This window comes from Pipistrellus hanaki (assembly GCF_964339955.1).
Source record: "Pipistrellus hanaki genome assembly, chromosome: 1".
Taxonomy (NCBI): Eukaryota; Metazoa; Chordata; class Mammalia; order Chiroptera; family Vespertilionidae; genus Pipistrellus; species Pipistrellus hanaki.
Window position 1 is genome coordinate 98,045,950 of NC_140503.1, and position 5,643 is coordinate 98,051,592.

Sequence of the window (5,643 nt, forward strand, 5' to 3'; positions counted from 1 at the left end):
TGCAATCCAGGTATTTGGGTTGAGTCCTTAACTGGAATCAAACCCTTGATCCTTCTGTCTGAGGGCCAGCACTCTAACCACTGAGCAACTGGTTAGAGCAGGCCTCATCATTCTTGTCATAGTGGGGAACAGTGTTGAAACTGCCTGTCTCCTGCTCAGATAGATACCGAATTTGGGCAGGTTTTCTACAGACTGTGTGTTCCAGATTCAATTCTCAGGAATTGGTGGGGACATTGGTGGTGTTGAAGTTTTTGCATTCAAGGACTTCCCCATAGTTCAGGCAGGGAGTCTTGTTCTTGGAATTGAGGACAGGATATGGACCATGTGGTGGCCAAAACCGGTAATGGGCAGCGAGACTCAGGGAGCTTACAGTTGAGCAGGGAGAGCTCTCAGATCAGCCACTGCTTTTTCTGCTCTTTGGAGGAAACGGTGGCAATTGCCATCAGGAATTTGATGAAGTCTCAATCAGGAGCCAGTATGAAAGGCTCATCCTCATTCTCCATTATGGGTTTGCTGGCATTCATTTCAGATTGCTGCTGAGACTTATGCTACTGGTGGCATCTGACTTAAGATACTGGTGAGCTCTTTTAGAGGGAGACAGCCCTGCCTATGTCAGGGACTGGACTCAAGGAAGGCGGCTCCCTCTTTCAGTGAGCTGGCTTCAGCTCGTCTGAGATCAGCTCCCATAGCTTGGTCCCACAGGAGTGTTGTTGAGTGGAAATGTGCATATCTGAAGAGTAGGCCCCAAGCAATAGGGCACACTGGAGGGAAATGTTAATGGTCTAACAGCAACAGTAGACTAGACTATGTAGGGCTTGATGGCATCATCCATATCCTCATCCATGTGGATGTACATGTTAAACAACGGGCAAATGGAAGTCCATGTCCCTTCAACATCACTCATCATCAGAGCAATGCAAATTAAAACCACAATAAGATATTACTTCACACCTGTCAGAATGGCTACCATCAATAAATCAACAACGGGCAAGTGTTGTTGAGGATGTGGAGAAAAGGGAACCCTTATGTACTGTTGGTGGGAATGCAGATTGGTGCAGCCACTATGGAAAACAGTATGGAAGGTTCTCAAAAAAATTAAAAATGGAACTGCCTTATGACCCAGTGATTCCATTTGTGGGTATATATCTGAAGAAACCCAAAACATGAATTTAAAAGTATATGCACCCCTATGTTCATTGTAGCACTATTTACATTTAGAGACTCGGTGCATGAAATTCATGTATCAGAGAAGGGGAGGGGTGTCCCTCAGCCCAGCCTGCATCCTCTTGCAATCTGGAACCCTCAGGGGATGTCAGACCTAAACCAGCAATCCGACATCTCTCTCGCAATCCAGATGCTGCATGCACCATTGATCATACTTTTCATACAGGTGAAAGGCATCTTGCTGTTGTATGGGCAGCTACATTATTTTGCCCTGATTACAAAAAGTAGTACATAACATGATCCTTCTGAGGAAGTAATACCATTTCCATCTAGTGGGTGGAAAAACTGAATCAGAGAGAAATTAAGTAATTGGCTTTGTCACACAGTTACAAGTGTCAGAGAATCAGGACTGACCACAAAATGTACAAGCCAGAGTCCATGCATGTCATTGCTGTTTCATCCTGTTTTTTGTGTTAGAGTAGCCTTGTCAGGATTTAATTTTTAAATCTAAGAGATTGGCCGAAACTGGTTTGGCTCAGTGGATAGAGCGTTGGCCTGTGGATCAAAAGGTTCTGGGTTCAATTCCGGTCAGGGGCATGTACCTTGGTTGTGGGCACATCCCCAGTAGGGGGTGTGCAAGAGGCAGCTGATTGATGATTTTTTTTATTGATGTTTCTAACTATCCATCTCCTTTCCTCTCCGTAAAAAAAAACAATAAAATATATTTTTTTAAATCTAAGAGATTGTTCCCAATATATAGGGTAGAGTCCCTAGGCCTAGCTGGCGATCAGGGCCATCAGGGGCGACCAGCAGACAGGGCGATATGGGGTGGGAGGGCCTCACCCACTGACACCCACCCTGGCTGCCGATCTGGCACTGCCCACTGGCCGACACCGCCCTTGATCACCTTTACCAGTCGCCTCTCTCTGGGGGTGGAGGCAGTGCGCGTCATAGTGACCAGTTGTTCTGCTGGTCATTTGGCCATTCGGTCGATTTGCATATTAGGGTTTTATTATATAGTACAGCCCAAGATATGGAAGCATCCCAAGTGTCCATCAATAGACCAATGGCCCATCAATAGATGAGTGAATATAGAACAGGTATTACATACACTGAGTGGCCAAATTATTATGATCTCTGAACACATAATAATCTGGCCACTCAGTGTGTGTGTGTGTGTGTGTGTGTGTGTGTGTGTGTATATATATATATATATATATATATATATATATATATATATATATATATATATATTTATATATATATAGCCTGGTGCATGAATTTGTGCATGGGTGGGGTCCGGCCAGCCTGGCCAGGGGGAGGGGACATGGATGGGCAGTTGGCCAGCCTGCCTGCTGGTCGGACTCATGGTCAAGGGGACAATTTGCATATTAGCCTTTTATTATATAGGATATACACTGGCCAGATTATTATGCATTCAGAGATCATAATAATCTGGCCACTCAGTGTATATGCAATGGAATATTATTTGGCCATAAAAAAAAGAGTGAAATCTTACCATTTGTGACAGCATAGGTGAACCTAGAAAGTATTATGCTAAGAGAAATAAGTCATAAAAAGTACCATGTGATTTCACTTATATGTGGACAAAATAAAATTGAAACACTCATAGCACAGGGAGTGGACTAGCAGTTGCCAGAGGAGAGGGTAATTGGGGACCTGGATGAAAGAGGTGAAGGGATTAAGAGACAAATTGATAGTTGCAAAATAGTCATAAAGATATAAAGAATAGCATGGGGAATCTATATATATATAAAAGCTTAAGTGACTGTTAGGTCCAGTCATTATGATGCTTACTGACCACCAGGGGGCAGGCGCTCAATACAGGAGCTGCCCCCTGGTGGTAAGTGCACTCCCATAGCCAACCTTCTGCAGTCCCTCCCCCTAGACTGGACAAGATGGCCCTGATGACCGGCCAGGCCAAGAGAACCCACCGGTGAACGAATTCATGCATCAGGCCTCTAGTATAGTCAATATACTGAAAACTATTGTTATTTCAATAACATTATAATTGAAATATTAGGGGAGAAGCACTTTGTAAAGTATATGATTGTCTAATCACTGTTCTGTGCACCAGGAACCAATACAAAATGGTGAAAGTAAACTGTAATTGAAAACAAAAAAAAGTCCACGTTCTAATTGTGAAAGCAGATGAGCCAATTGTTGATGTAGGCTTGTAGTCTAGGCTCCTTGGAGTTATATAGCTATAAAACAGCCATGGACATGTCAGAGTTTTGACTTAGTCTCAGCAGCCAAGATGTTGTTTTGCTGCTGCCTTCTTGCTCTCTTGGCTGTGTTGGAGGCCACAATGGCCCCCATCTCTCTCTTCCTCCTCTCTTATCTGGGCAGATATATCATCCAAGCAATGGATCTCACTGTGCACACCATCTGCGTTAACCAATTCCAGTGGGATGCCTCTGCTAGAGCTAGCCATACCTTCATGAAAAAAGCTTGAACTTCTCCAGCACCTCCTGGCAGGCCTTTTGGCCACTTCAAGTTCAATTACAATAGGTCTTTGCCCCTCTCCATGATGATGCTTAGCAAGGATCCCTCATTATTCTCTTGTGAGCCAGAAATTGGCCTCAGGGGGCAGGCTCCACTACCATATTTCCCATAGCCACAGCCAGACTTTGAGATTAAAAACTCCACAGGACATCCCTCCCTCCCCACCTTGAGCAGATGCTGGTGGTTTGGGTCATGCTGCCAACACTGCCACCTTAGTGGCAGTGTAGTTGCTCCAGGTTCCATTGGCTGCCTGTGCTTCCCTGACAGTGGCCACAGGGGCTGCCTCTAAAAAGTAATTTTATTTTATTTTCTATTAAATTTATTGGAGTGACACTATTATACAGGTTTCAAGTGCACAATTCTACAATACATCATCTGTACACTGTATTGTGTGTTCACCACCCCAAGTCTTCGTCCATCACCGTTTATGTCCCCACCTTCCCCCACTATCCTCCCCATCCCCATAATCACCACACTGTTGTCTGTGTACATTGATTTGTTTCTTTTTGTTTTTTTGTTTTGTTTTGTTTTGTTTTTTTGCTGCAAAAAGCTTTATTGTTCCATTTGGTCCAGTGCGGGGGGAGAGGGTTCCAGGGTGGATAAAGGAATGACTAGTAGTTTCGGGAAGAGGCTCAGGCAAAAGCCAGAGACTGGGGGGGGCGGGGGACCGCTGAAAGGCTTCTGGGCGCCAAAGGCTCCTAGTCGTCGTGCTTGAGGGTGAGCCTTTCGAAGAGGTACTCGCCCAGCCCGGCCTGGGGGCCGGCCAGCCTGCGGATGTTGGTCAGGTGGTCGCCCATCTTCTTGATCAGTCTCACCTCCTCGCCCAGGAAGTGGTTCTCCAGGAAGTCGCAGACGTGAGGGTCCGCGCGGGAAGAAGCCAGAGCATGCAGCTCCAGAAGGGCCTGGTTCAGGCTCTTCTCCAAGGCCAGGGCGGATTCCATGGCGTCCAGAGTTTTGGACCAGTCATCCTGGGGCGGTTTCTGCACGTCCTGGTAGAGAACGCGGCCGCCTCGCTGGTTCTGCAACTTGAGCAAACGCTCCGCGCCCTCCCGCTTCTTCTCCGCCAACTCGCGGAAGAAGTGGCCCACGCCCTCCAGGGCCACATCGTCGCGGTCGAAATAGTAGCCCAGCCCGAGGTAGTTGTAGGAGGCCTTCAGGTACAGGTTGATGAGGCGGTTGACCGAAGCCTCCACGTCGGCGGATTAATTCTGACGAATTTGGGAGCTCATGGTTGTTCAGTAATGAGGCTTTCAGGTAGAAAAAAAAAACAAAACAACCAAAAAACCGGTGTGTCGGCTGGTGCCGGAGGTGGCGCTGGCGGTGGTGACTGAATGAGACGCAGGAGAGTGGCCGGAGGCTGGAAGAACGGCGTCCCTGGGTCTGTTCCGTCCAAACACTGTTGAAGCAAGAGACAGATCAGGGACCTCCGAGCGCTGCTCTTCTTTTTGTTTTTTTAATCTATCCCTCTACTTACCCACTACCCCACCACCCCACACTTGAGAGCTGTCAACCTGCTCTCTATGAGTTTGTTTCTATTTTGCTTGTTAGTTCACTGCATTCATTGGATTCCACATATAATAAGGTAACCAGATCGTCCCGCCTTTGGAGGGTCAGTCCCGATTTCTAACAATTTTTCCCATGTCTTGCGGTGTTTTAAAAAAGTCCTGATTTTTGGAAAGAATCTTTCCAATCTTTCCAAAAATCGGGACTTTTTTAAAACGCCGCAGGACACAGAAAAAATTGTTGGAAACCGGGACTGTCCTGCCAAAAGCAGGACGATCTAGTCACCTTATCATATAAGTGAAATCCCATCTAATAAAAGAGTAAAATGCAAATTGACCATCACACCAAAACACAAGATGTCCACCCTCATGTGTCAAAGATGGCTGCCCCCATGTGGACATAAGATGGCCACTGAAAGATGGCCAACAGGGGAGGGCAGTTGCGGGAAGT

At 46.4% G+C, this 5,643-nt stretch overlaps 1 pseudogene across 1 annotated transcript; it reads right to left on the reverse strand.

The window, feature by feature from the left end:
- Nucleotides 1-4,185: 4,185 nt before the first annotated feature.
- Nucleotides 4,186-5,134, reverse strand: LOC311628431 (ferritin light chain-like; annotated as a pseudogene). Its single transcript has one exon. The product of its transcript is annotated as a ferritin light chain-like (transcript).
- Between the last annotated feature and the right edge of the window lie 509 nt (nucleotides 5,135-5,643).